Consider the following 14,002-nt stretch of genomic DNA (forward strand, 5'->3'; position numbering starts at 1 on the left):
TGGCCTGCTGATATGTGAAATGAGCTGATGGCTTCCTGGGCTAGATCATGCTGGTGAGCCTCCTGGAGCCCTGGGAGCATCTTTGCCATTGGCAATCTGAGCAGACCTGCTAAAAAGCGAGAGGTTTGAAATGAGTGATTTTCTCCCTTTCCAGCTCAGTCTGGAAGAAGAGACCTACTGGCTGTCTCTTACTGGAAAATTTAATCTTCTTGAAAAATCTAGCTGCTGCATCCTGTAGTTGGGTTTGCAGAACAACTTTTAGCAGCACTTCCAAATTTAAGTCATGCTTGTAAAAACCTGGCTGCGTGCTAGTGGCCAAACAAAGGGACTTGGGGCTTTAAAAGGGGGTTGTGAGCTCCCAAGTTGCTTCACTGAGGCACAAATAAGCTGTCAGGGTTCCCACTGGCACCCCAGAAGCACACACCACATCAGAGACACCAGTATACCCCTGTGTGTCCCTTGCCCTTCATTTGGCAGTTTCTGTTATCACCTCCCTCCAGCTGAGCTGACAGAGCTTGGGCTGTTTGCTCTCAGCTGGATGCAAGCACTTAAGAAACCAGTGAAGCTTTTTCCAGGCATTGCAGGCAGACTCTTACCTCTGCTCGTGCATTTTATTTGATTGTGTCACGCAGGCCCTCATAGCATTTCCAGCTCTCCCATTGCAGCAGAGTATTAGCTTCCTGGACGCCTATGCCGAACAGCCTGCTGGCAGACACAGGTCAGTGGGTGAGATAACTAGCTGCCCCTCACTGAGATGGAGGAAGAGGGACAGGTCTGATGGGAGCTATACATATGCATCTCCACACCAAGTACATTATGCCACTCAGTAGGTTTCCTGCTCCTGCCTCTGAGCCTCTCTTTTCGGTTTTGCTGGCATCCCCCTTTGTCTTTTCCATACATCTTGCCTTTTACACTCCCAGAAGCTTGCTGCATAAATGTCTCTTTTCAGAGCGGCTGTTTCTACAAATGTGTTGTTAGAAGTGCAACGATTGCTAGTTCAACACTGCAAAGGTTCAACAGACACTTTGCTGAAATGTTTTCCTCCTCTTGTCCAGAAAGGAGATCCCTGGATGCTGCTGAACAACAGTGCACATACTCCTTTGGCTCATCTCTACACAGCTCCTTTTGTAAATCTCTCCCAGTAACTCCCATTGCCACTTTTCAGAATTTATTGTTGTTCTGAACTTTTCCTCCTCAGATTCATGTTAACTGTAGTGGTACTTCTGCCACCAGCAGTCTGAAAAAAGGTTGTGCCATCCTCAGAAACCAGGCATCAGTTCAGCTCCACTGGCCTCAAAGGTCTGAATTTTGCTTTCCTCTAGAGAAGTATAAATGAACGTCGCCCTTTCCTACCAAGACTGTCTTTATTTGAACTACAGAAACAGTCAGCCCATGATGCAACTGGTGTCCATCCACACAAGATCCCTGAGCATAAAATAACCCACTTTACTAATCACAGTTAGCTCAGTCAGTGGCTTGAAGATCCCTAGGAGTTTGTGGACAGCTTCTGAAGACTTTTCAAGAGGTGACAAAGAAAAGCTAATTTCTATATGCTGTAGTAAGAGCTGAATATGCGAAATGTCTACAAAGATCCACACCTTTACTGAGCCTGCACCTCTGAAGAATAGAAAACCACTGCAAGATGCAAAGGGGAAAACATGACAGGCAAGGGAAGGGTGATTTTCAGTACTTCTAGTGTTGAGGATTAATTTTCAATCATATCATAGTCCATCCAGGATTTTGTAATGAAAATTAATCACTCAATGCCATCTCACAAATTCCCATCTAGGATTTAATACCTTTTAAAATAACAGTGCAAAGAGATGAGAAGAAAATCTCCAGAGTCATCCTGTAGCCACTATCCTCAGACCTTTCTCAAGCCATGAAGAAAAGATCTCATATTTTAGGTAGGCAGACACCTGCATTTACAATCATGTTCCTCGTGCAGTACAAGTTCTTCATCTACCATTCATTCAATTTCCAGTTTGAAAGAAAACACTTCAGGGGCTTATTAACATCTTCTCAGATCCAACAACTTTTAAGGGTCATTACAGGTAAACATCCTTTAACATGAGTCAGTCATCTCTACCATGACTCACTAAATACACACAGCTCTTCGTTTGGACAAAGCCTGCACTAAATACTGCTTTCTTGGTCACTAACAAAACTTTTCTACTGGTGGCAAACTATCTGTGAAGACTGCTGTCATCAAATAGTCAACAGTTCAGTGCTTAGCAATCAAAAAAGAGCTGCTGACCTATTCTGTTTTTCAGAACTCTCTGGATTCTGCAGTTATTGCCAGAGAGCAACTTTGGACCTTGGAAGAACACCTTTAATGTAACCAAGGTGAGATTAATAAAAAGTTATGTATTCCCGCCTTTTGTTGTTGTTGCTCCTTTCATGGTAAAAAGTTATTTAGAAACATCTTCAATATCAAAAAATCAAAAACTGGGAAAAGAATATATAATATTACAAATAAGAACTTGAAATGACGTTGATAGGAAAGTGGAATGATGTGAAAAGTTTCTTCACCATCTCCTTCATCCTCAGACAAGGTTAACAACAAAGTACTTCTAATTTTGGGGGCATCCAGATTCTTCAAGTTTTCTGATTACCCAAAGTCTGGATTTTCATTTCAGTGGTAAAACATCCACTACTGTCTGTGATTAACTGAAAGATAATATGTTTTCCTAACAGCTATATAACAAGAACTGGTGATCTGTGCATTGGCCTCATGTTTCCATACAGCACTTGAATTTAGAAATAAAATACATATACTGAAAATAGTTAAACTTGCTAATATCATCTGCTTAGCAGTTTACATGGTAAACTCTTAGATACTATATGTTACTTTCCAGAGAGATTAAACACGGTAGAAATAGTACGAGTCTTCAGAAATGAAAAAGCTAATTGTCAAATGGGAAAGTATTTATTAAAGATGCAAAGATGGACATTAATATCAGAATTCTATACTGCATAGCTAACTAGCCAGCTAAAGGAGAGGTGATGCAGTTTTTGATGAAAGATGAACTGCTGGGCTGGAGGGAATCTCATTCATGAGCAAGGCACAGAGAAAAACAAGGACACTGCTAAAATTTGCTGACACATCTTTTGCAGAAGAGATTCAGAGTGCAGTGCCATACTGCAGGGATTGTGTAACTTTGAAGACTTGTGTATTAAAGGGAATGTAATAATAAACAAGAAAGGTCATGTCTATAAAGATATTCTATTACAGAAGAAGTTTTTGTTAAAAGCTGGGAGCACTCCTATTAGAAATAAGAGAGAAAAAGTTTGACCTGGATACACTAGGTAAGACTATGGTTACTGTGAGGTGCTGGTATATTATAGCTATAAAAAGACCAAAAAAAAAAAAAAAGAGGAATCTGAGGATACAGCAATATTTCCATCAGGGTCAAACTCCAGGAAGGGAAATTCATCCTGGAGAGCTCACCAGTATGGAAAGAGCTAGAAATGTGATTAAAGAACTGAAAGCCCATCTTCAGACAGGTTGTGAAGAAGCCTGGTCACGGCAATCCACCACTGAAATGCTGAGAGATTATATGATTTCTCTGTAAATCCTCCTGAAAGAAACAATAATTATTTGCATAGGCATAAGATTGACTCAGGACTAAGTATGTATATACTGGCCAGAATAACCTTAGCACAGAAATTAAAAGGCTTCTAATCATTAGAAAAATGAATTTCTGGTACCAATTCTGAATAAAATAACAGCAATAATAAACATCTCAGCTATTTTTAAGATGCGATGATCAGCTCCACAGTAGGATTAGTCAGAGCTTTGGAAGGTCAGTAATGACAGGATATTATGCTCAACAGATGCTCATCTGACTCCTCTGCCCCTTGTTCTATACATCATAGTACATGTTTATGATTGCTGTCTCCTGCTGCTTTCACTCCTGTTGTACCTGAAGCACTGAGTAGAACAAATCCTTTCCTCAAATTCAAGGTTGAGAATCACAGAATTGCAGAGGTTGGAAGGGACCTCAAGCGATCATCAAGTCCAACCCCCTGCTAAAGCAGGTTCTCTACAATAGGTTGCACAGCTGGGTGTCCAGACAGGTCTTGAATATCTCCATAGGAGACTCCACAACATCTCTGGACAACCTGTCCCAGTGCTCTGTCACCCTTACCATGAAAAGGTTCTTCTGCATGTTTGTGTGGAACTTCCTATGATAGTTTCATCAGCTCTGATTTCTCCTAAGAGCTCCACACCACCCAAGTTATGAAGCTATTGAGAGAAGAGTCAGAACTGGAAAAAAAAGAAAAGAAACATTTGTGGCACTGGATCAGGAGCATGGAAGTCGTTTGGTGAACATCCATCAGTACTTAGCTCATATCAGGAGCATATTTTTGAAGTTAATCTCCTAATTGTCCCCACTTAAGCATGCTTAACTCTGTGCAGACTTATCACACACAAGCACAGGCAGGATTTAACTTAGATACAACAAAACCAGTGGATACACTTCAGAAATGCACCTCATGTTCTCCAACTATCAATCAGTGTTCAGGATCTCAAGACCAGAAAAACCTGATCCAAAATGTTCTGCAGCAGAACTACTAAACGTGAATAGTGTGGATGCTGAGTCTGCAGCACCAACAAATGTATTTTCTAGATATATTCCTATTGTGCTTCAGCACTTGCTTACGTAGATGAAGCTGCTAAATTCTTAGGAGATAAAATTGACCACGTCCATCAGAAAACATGAAATCAATGTAAAACTTTTTCTCAGCAGTTCTTTGCTATGCCTGCTCTGACTTTCCAGCAAAGTACTAATCGAAGTGCTTACTATAAAGCCAACTGAAGATTGATCTTATTCTTTCCTATGAGGAATGTAGATAAGAAATCCTGATGCAGTATGTAAACAGGAACTCCATGGGAACAGACTTTTCTCAAATGCTTTTCAAAATCCCCCCTCTGGAAACCTCAAGGTCATATGTGAATTACACGTCAGTTTACAGTCCAGCCTGCTTTCGTGTTCACAGATCTACAGTTTTGATCTACAAGGCTCTTACCAGGCAACGCTGTCTGCATTCTGTTGTTTCCTATTTCTGCTTCTAATGATTCTCCTCTTGGAAAAAAAAAAAAATAACAAATGAGACCATTTTGCTTTATACTTCATTGGCTTTGGAAATTCAGAGATTCTCTCTCCAGTGTCAGACAGTTTCTAACTGCAAGCTCTGATCCTCCAACTAATACAGTATAAAATTATGCTGAATTCTATAAAGTACAAAATGGGCAAGTGTATTTACCCTAGGTCATTCGCTATTTCTGCCCAGTGCTTTGGAATCTCCAAAAGACGACTGCACAGTATGTATTGCTGAATTATGCAGATAACAGATGAATTTTAGGGAAGTGGTTGCCTTAAGCAAACAATATCTTGCTGTTGTGAGTTTAATATTACAACTATTTTGTCACCTTTCTGTGTTTCATCCTCTTATTTTAAAAACAGCAGTATTTGTTTGCAATGGCATTGTAATGCCCTCATAATCTTAAACCATAATGCCAATAAACCACCACTGACACTGTAATGGCTCCCATTACCATATCATTATAGATGTAAAAGTCAGTCCCATATACTTCCTACAACATGAGTATTGGTGAGGCAGCCATTAAGATGTCAGTGGTAGAGCAGAGAATCACCATTATGAGCTTAGTCAAGATAATAAAACATTGCTAAAGGTAGCTACAGGGCCACAATCAGCAGCTGTTTCCAAATATAAACCTCTCAGCAGTTTAGAAGTAAATTTTAAATTAGCCAAATGCTGAAATCCACATTATGAACTGATGTTAATGTCAGCAAAAAAAAAGTCCTCTTTTTGACTACCAGAGGGTGGGATTTTATTTAATGTTTATTGTGGAAAAAAATGTACTTTAAAAAGGTGTTTTGGTACAATTTTAAACCTCTGGAAAATCAGGGGATAGAAATTTTACTGCTATTTTAGCTGTGTGAATCTTGTTCTTTGTTGACAGCAATGGAAGTGCTGTGCTTAAAATGAAAACACACCCAGGCTGTATATATCAAGATTTCATCTAGTGTAGCTGAATCCAATTGTGAAATATTCTGCCCACAGGAATTTATATTCCAGAGCATACACATTGGTTGCATTCAAGCTTTTCATTGCTATTAGTATAATTCAAAGTAATATCAGATTTATCTTTTGCATTCGATTATTAAAAGCAATACAATAAGAAGGAGATTAATGTAAAGCAGTTAACTGAAATTCTAGTAAAGGGAGAATTTACTTCAATTTGGAAAGCGTAAGACTGAGATTTGCAAGCACAAATGGAAGTAAGAGAACATAATGCACACCAACACAAGTACAAAGAAAAAAAAATCATTCATTGCAATAGCAGCTTACATTTATTGACATAACACTCGTGAACATGTTAAATTATGTTATACAAGCATCATCATGCTTCTGGGTTTCTTCATATCTTGTGAATAAAAATTCAAGGTGACTCTTTTGAAGTCAATTTTAACCATCATAAAGTTCATATAATACATTAAAAATAAGAGAAGAACACACATTACTGGAAACTTTATTAACTAGTCTTTGTGAAAAGGCACTGGAGCCCTCACCTGTGTTGCTAAGTCTGTACTGATGCAGAAGACACCCTTATTTCATTGATACCTCCTAATTCTTTGACAGGACTAGCGGGTTCTTGAAATTGTCCCTTCATCTGACAAGATGTTATAAGTCATGTATAGAGTACGATTAATAAAAAACTCTCAGGGCTCCACTCAGGTACTTCTACCAAAGATAACTATGTCAAATACCCTGTCAAAAACTTTACATACTTAAACAATCTGTGAATATTCTGCAAAAACAATGAAAACTCCTTATTTTCAAATAATTTATCTTAAGATTATTGTGAAATGTATGCAGCAAATTCTCAAATCTGCTTTTTCAGAAGTTTCCAATGGGGTGGATCAGTTATTCAGTGAATAGGCAGGTCTGGGAGGAAAAAGATAAGCATGAGGACTGCTTGAAATTAATGCCTCCTATTTTATTATGTTGGCCACAACGTCAGAGGTGGATGTTGGTGGTTTGGCAGTAGAGGTTGAACATTCCCACCAATATTTCATTATATTTTGAGGACCTACTGAACAAATATGAGGCTGAAGGTGGCAGTTTCCTGGATTGCATCATTACTGATGACAAGACATAGTGTCACCACTATGAGCTGGAGTCAAAACAGCAGTCCATGGAGTGGAGACACGTGAATTACCAACCAGAGTAAAAGTTCAAGACACAGTCCTCAGTGAGTAAAGTGATGCGCACTGTCTTTTGGGATAGGAAAGGAATGATCCTTCTGGATTTCCTGGTACTTGGACAAACCGCCAACTCTTACCACTACATCACAAGGCTAACTAAGTTGAAGGCTCCAACTTCCAGAGTCAGGGCACAAAGGAAGACAACCTTTCTTTTGCAATGCAATGGCACCAGGCCCTATGCCAGTTTGAAGATCATGGAGCATGCATCCAGTCTTGGCAGGATGGTCCTACCACACTCACCATCAGATTTAATGTCTTTAGATTTCCATCTGTTCAGGCCGATGAAAGATGGATTGTATGGGCAATATTATTCAAGCAACAACACCATTATGGCAGCTGTGAAACAGTGCGTCACATCCACTGGTGCAGATTTTTATGAGTATGGTATGCAGCTCTCATTCATCGTTGGAAAAAAATGTATAGCTAACGGTGGTGACAACATTGAGAGAATAGTGTTTCATAGCTGAGAATTTGCTCTATCAAATAGCGTTATTCTATTCTTTGTATCTGTTGTAGTCTCCATGGAAAAAAATAAGAGGCATTATTTTCTGAGTGACCTACTTATTATTGACTCTTTTACTAAGTTAATGTGATATTTATGCTTTATTAAAGAATGTTACAACTACTGTTTTTACGTTATTCATATTCTATTCAGATGAATATTGTCCTCTTCTGATTCATGATAGTTATTTTCTAACTTAAAGTCATAAGAATAGAATATAAATTTAGGCATAATTGAAGACTATCATATGTCCATATAACCTGTGAATACACATTTGAATGGTCATACTTTCTTCTGGATGCACATTTAGGAAGAATATAATTGCTAGACATAATTGTTTGCCTGTAAAGAGCAAGAGTTTGACTGGTCTGGACATTTAAATGCATTATTTTGTTTTTATTTCCAAGACAATAAAGACTGTAATTAACATAAGTTGCTCAAAGTAGTTTAAACATACACTATTCTATCATAACACCAAATTTTAATACCATTCAATTAACAATTTTTTTATTCCAAGCAGTTCCATCTTTGGAAACATTTCAGCACATAATATTTCTCCTTCAGAGATCTTGCGACACATAGTGCTTAACGCACTATAATGTCAAGTGAAGTTAGCAAATGAGGGTCAAACAGATTGAAATATGGAGTCTAATTCTTCCATATCATTCCCCCAAAAGGTAAAATGTTTAGAGACTTTTCATCATTATCTGTTTTGCAAAGGGTGTAAGACTTAATATGCAAGACCAGCTTTCTGAATATACCAGGCATGAAAAACTCTACTTACAAATTAGATTCCCTGATGGATAATCTTAAGAAAGACAAGTATTCTTTTAAGAACTCTATTTGAGACAATTCCAAATATATAAAGAAGATGTTTCTTTATGTCTTTGTAAGATGGAAGCCACATAGTTCGGAAAGCAACTGCTTTCTAAAGAATTACTCAATTTCATGTATGAATACACAAAACTATCTGGTATCTTTTAGAAAGCTCTAGCATGATTTCTTAAGTTATCTTTCATTAAATGGCTGAACATTCAGCAAACATTCACGCAAAGCTCTAACACTTGGATTACTATGGTTATTTCCCAAACTAGATAGAAGCAAGCAGGACTTCTCAGGAGACATGCTGATGTTTGGAATACGCATTTGGTAGCCAATCCAGCTTTCCAGTTTTAGAGTACTATGAGTCTTTCTATTTCTGATGTCCCAGGATGAAGGTCTCTAGGGTCAACAACGAGCTTATTTCAGAGGATACTATTGAGATGGATCTTGGAGTAAAAAATCAATATAGCGAAGTAAGGTTATAGCAACAATAGAGAGCACCAGACTCACCTGTGTTTCTGTGGTTAGTATCCATCTGATAACCATAAAGCATCCTTTCCCTTCTCTCCTAGAATATCTTTATAACCTTTTTTTTTTTTAGTTACACAGAATTTTATTATCTTTTCCACTCTTCAAACACTGTCAGCTAGTGCTAGCCAGACTTCACAGTTAATTGTATTCTAATCTACTCAATTAGTCCCCTATTCCCACAAAGACTTACACATGTGGTTAATTTAAAGTTTAGCACAAGTGTGAAACTCTTCTGTGCCTGAGCTTCCCTCCTTCTAATGAGTGAAAAAACAAATGCTTTTCTTCCTCAAATCCCTCCTTGAGAGCCACAGCTTTCTCTCAGCCTTTCATCGTTAATCTCAGCTCTAGTGTTATGCGCTATCTCACCCATGCCCAATTATTAAACATAATAAAGCAAAGTGAAAAACAAATCCAAAATAACAGCCAAAGGGAATCAAATTACCTGATGTCTGTGCTTTGTAAATAATGGATCTTTCATGAAACAAATTTGCTTTCTTTTGCTTTCTGTCATTTCCTTTCCTCTTTCACCTCCTCTCTGACCCTTCTTAGCCTGTGTCATAATTCATCGTGTTATCTGTCTTGTAAGCATCTTAGGGCAGAGACTTTGTCATCTCGGTAGTCTGCACAGCACCATGCACCTCCAGAGGAGTGTATAAATATTAATAAACACATATTCACATTCAATGAAATCAAAAGCTCTGTTTTTCTGAATCAATAACCTCTTCTCTTTGGGTATGAAACAGTAGTAATCCATGGCCATGGGCTTTAATCCTTTTGAGAAGTACTTTCAAATGGGACTTTCATGAGCGGTATAAAAAACATAGATGAATGTACAGCACAGCTGGTAAAGCACTGGTTTCCGCATGAGCATTGTTTATTGGCTTCCACCCACAAGGAAAAATGCTGTCCCCTGCTGCCCTTCAGCCCACTCCCAGCAATGTTAAATAAACACTATTTGGAAAAGAGTTTTTTTCTAACTGGCCTTCCAAATATTTGGATCTTAGATTGTCATTTCTCCCTTTCTTGGCCATCCCCTCAATTAAAACATTGTTAAAACACTACAGAAATTATAATAAAACTATCGCAAAAATTACAAAATAAAAGATTCTGCTATGCAACCTCAGTTTCTCCTCTCTCCTGCCTGTGCCTCATGACACAAGCTTCAGTTGCAAGGCTGCACACAGATTTTTACAAAAACCCTCTAACTTCTGGAAGTCGAGAGGAAGGGAATTCATGAACCTACCCCCAGTGAGTGCAGATGAGGTGCTGAAGCTGATGGTGAGGATCATGCCTGCATCACAGGATGCCTTGCATGCCCAGACTAACAAATGAACTACATCCTTTTTAGGGAAGCTGTCTATTTGTTCTTGCCTTGATTCACTATTATTCTCTGCGCTGCATGAACCCTGGGTCCTCTGGGGGAAAAAAAATGCCTCTGACTGTGTCATTGTTACCCCAAGTAGGCTGCCATGTTTCAAGGGCTTGGTGGGTTATTTCTGTTAGAAGTGGAAGAAGCTAAAGAGGAAACCAGATGTTTGTGTGAGCTGAGATTCTTTAGGAGAAAGAAATTCCCAAGTTTTCCTGTTTCTATGAACATATACAGGATCAAACACCTATTCCAATCTTCTTTTTTGCTATGTAAAAAGTCCCCAAAATACCACCCAAAATTTCATAGCAGGGTCACATAGTGTTTTACTTGCTGGCTCATAACTGTCTTTTCTTTTTTTAATACCTATTCTTGTGGCAGATGCCCTGTCTTTTGAGACTTCGAAGGCAAGGCTGGTTCAGGCTCTGGGTAACCTGATCTAGCTGTGATGTCCCTGCTCATTGCAGGGGAATTGGACTAGATGGCCTTCAGAGGTCCCTTCCAACTCTAAGGATTCTATGACTCTATTGTATAATTCTACGATTTCTTACACTGGGTGTGGTGTCCTTGCAACAGTCTTATACCCACTGGCAAACTTTCTGTGCAGAGAAAGACTTGATTTGAAGTGAGACAAACTCAGTGCCCCTTTTTTTCTGAGCAGGGAGAGCCACCATCACAGCACATGGTAGCAGAAAGAACACAACATCTTCACAGCCATCTGGTCTTCCCCCTGTCCCCAGAGTTACTTAGGCAGGCATGAGAAAACACAAGTAGGAAAAGCAGTGCATGGGAGAAAGCAATTCCCAGGAGTTTGTCTGTCCTATCCTTTGGTTGGCAAAGTGAATGGTGAGAATTTATGGTGCAACTGTGTGCTTCCACTCTCCTTCACACTGAATTTGGATGATGTAAATCTTCCACAGTGATCAAAAAGATAAATAAATGTGCTATAGTGTAGATGTGCACTTGCATGTCCAGGCAGAAGTCCCCAGGGGTATTTTATGTGCTACCTGAACTCACAGGAATGGACACAGGGTACCCACAAAGCAGCAATGGATAAAATTGGAAGGCTCTTCACAACAGGATGACTATTTGCTCTGATGGTCTCATCTTCTTAGTATTATCTTTGCAATGAATAATCTATACTGTTCTCACATCACACTATATTGTCCTTATGTTGTCCTCTCAATCATCCACTGTAAGTACACACCCATTCACAAAAGTCTACTACAAAATTTTCTCTAGAGAAAATTGTGGATACACCAACTAAAAAGTGCTGGAGTAATCACTGTTTCTATGTATAAAGCAAATGAGTTGCTTCCTCTTCTCTCATACACCCACATCCCTGAGACATTAAACCATAAAACTGAAAATGCTTTTGAAAACACAGCTACTATAGATCAGACAGCCCGCAGTAAGTGTGGTAATTTTCTGGAAATTTTAATTGAGAAGAATTTGTGGGAGGAAAGAGAATGCTGCACTGACGGGTCTTCCAGACACGTGCCAATTTGTAGGAACACCTACTCAGTAGCTTCATCTGACTACCCAGAAACCTGGCAGCCCCAGGCTACATGTGTGATACACAGATGGCTCATGCACTCACAGTAAGTGTGATGTGAACTGGAAGCGTCAGAATAGCTGTGCACAGAATTAGTCCATGAAATCCCACAGAAACATCACCTGAGATCACCTGGCTCAGTATCAGTGCCAGGTTTGAAGGTAGCATTGGGCACTGAGATACAATATTGCTTCTTTACATTCCATAAAGGAACAAGATCCATTTGCTAGCTAGTCTGAATTAATAAGGCTTCGGTGAGGCTTTTGCTTACTCCCAGTGTCATGCTATTAAATACCATGTCATACTGTCATGGGTCTGGCCAGGATGAAGTTAACTTCCTTTGTGTAGTGCTATGTTTTGGATTTGTGCTTACAGCGGTGCTGGTAATACACCGCTGCTGTGCCCGTTGCTGAGCAGTGCTCACACAGTGCCAAAGCTGGCTCTCTTCCCCACTCTGCCTCCCACCTTCCTGACAGCTAGCAGGCTGGGGGTGGGCTAGAATTTGAGAGGGCACGCAGCTAAGACAGCTGATTCCAACTGCCCAAAGAGATATCCCATATAACTTCATGTTCAGCAATAAAACCTGAGATAGACGAAGTAGCATGCTTAGGGGTTTGGCTTCCAAGATGGTTGTTGCTCAAAAGCATTGGCTGGGAGATGATGAGTGACTGCCTCTACATCACTTGTTTTTTATCTTTCCTTCACTTCTTAATCTGTCCTTATCTTGACCCATGAGTTTTCTTCTCTTCTTTTGTTTTTCCTATTCTTTCTCCTGCCTTTCTGGGAGAGGGGTATGAGCAAGCAGTTGTGCCAGTGTTTGGCTGCTGTGCCAGGCAAAACCACACCAAATAACAACATGTGTGCATGGTATGTTGACAGGAGCAATGCAGCTAGTGTTAGTAACCTTATTTCTGGCCTTTCAGGTGGGTTCAAGTGGGCAGCCTCCAGCCCAGACTTGTACTTGTTGCTTGTTTCCCTCTTCACCCACCACCCCTGTGCTGGGTTTAACCACTGGGTTTGGCATCTGTTTGTTCTCCTGTAACATTCAGAGAAGGGTCCTGGGCCCTAAGCTGCTTTCAGCCCATGCTTCCCTAGACCCTCACAAGCATGTCACTGCCCTGCTGTTGTCTACTTGTCCTAGCTCATGCCTAGTCACTATTTTCCTTGCCTTTCCTTCCAGTCACCCCTCAGGTTCCCCCATCCTACCTTACAGTTCCCCTCCCCAGAGTCAAGTATCAGCACTGAGCACAGAAAGGAAAAGCTCCAGCCCCCTTCCCGTGCCCAGGGACATGACTGAAAGCGAGTGTTAAGTGTTTTACCAGTAGGCCCATGACCTGCAAGCCATCATGATTTTGTCACTACTTTTACAATCTTAGTCCTTCAAGTAGCTGATCAAAAGTGAATTTCTCATGTCTGTAGTAGGATAAGCCCATTAACAGCACTCTGGGATGAGAGGGGAATTCTGAGCAGGTTAACTAAGTGAATCTGAATAGTTCTTGTGCCAGAAGGTGACTTTTTCTAAAGCAGATATTTCTTTTGTTTTATAGCTCCCAGAATTTTTAAGCTCATTTATTTTTTTTCTTTTTTATTTTTTTGCACGATTAGAGTAATGAAATTAGTTTTTATTTGAGGTGATGTCCAGAATCAGTCCAAATGCAGTTTACTAGGAGATTCCTAGTGAAACTCTTAGTTTCAGCAGCATTAAACATACCTGCTCATTTTAGAATGAAATTCAGCCTCTCTGAGAGCAGCAGGAGTTTCGTCACTGATTTCAACAATACAGCTTTCTGCCTTTCTGTACAAAAGAATCACTTACTGTGGAGAGGAACTGAGGAGTGGAGCATTGAGTCTGGATCCTGATTGATCTCCAAATCCCCTGTGCAATCACCCAAGCAGCTGAGCTCTACTGCAAGTCCAGGAACAAGGAT

General features: G+C 39.8%; 1 long non-coding RNA gene across 1 annotated transcript; it reads right to left on the reverse strand.

The window, feature by feature from the left end:
- LOC110392530 lies at window positions 2,925-9,243 on the reverse strand. Its single transcript, XR_002434454.1, has 4 exons — window positions 9,133-9,243; window positions 5,035-5,090; window positions 4,152-4,270; window positions 2,925-3,581 (listed from the first exon to the last, which is right to left on the reverse strand). It is a non-coding gene; the product is annotated as an uncharacterized LOC110392530 (long non-coding RNA).

This window comes from Numida meleagris, chromosome 1, assembly GCF_002078875.1.
Source record: "Numida meleagris isolate 19003 breed g44 Domestic line chromosome 1, NumMel1.0, whole genome shotgun sequence".
Taxonomy (NCBI): Eukaryota; Metazoa; Chordata; class Aves; order Galliformes; family Numididae; genus Numida; species Numida meleagris.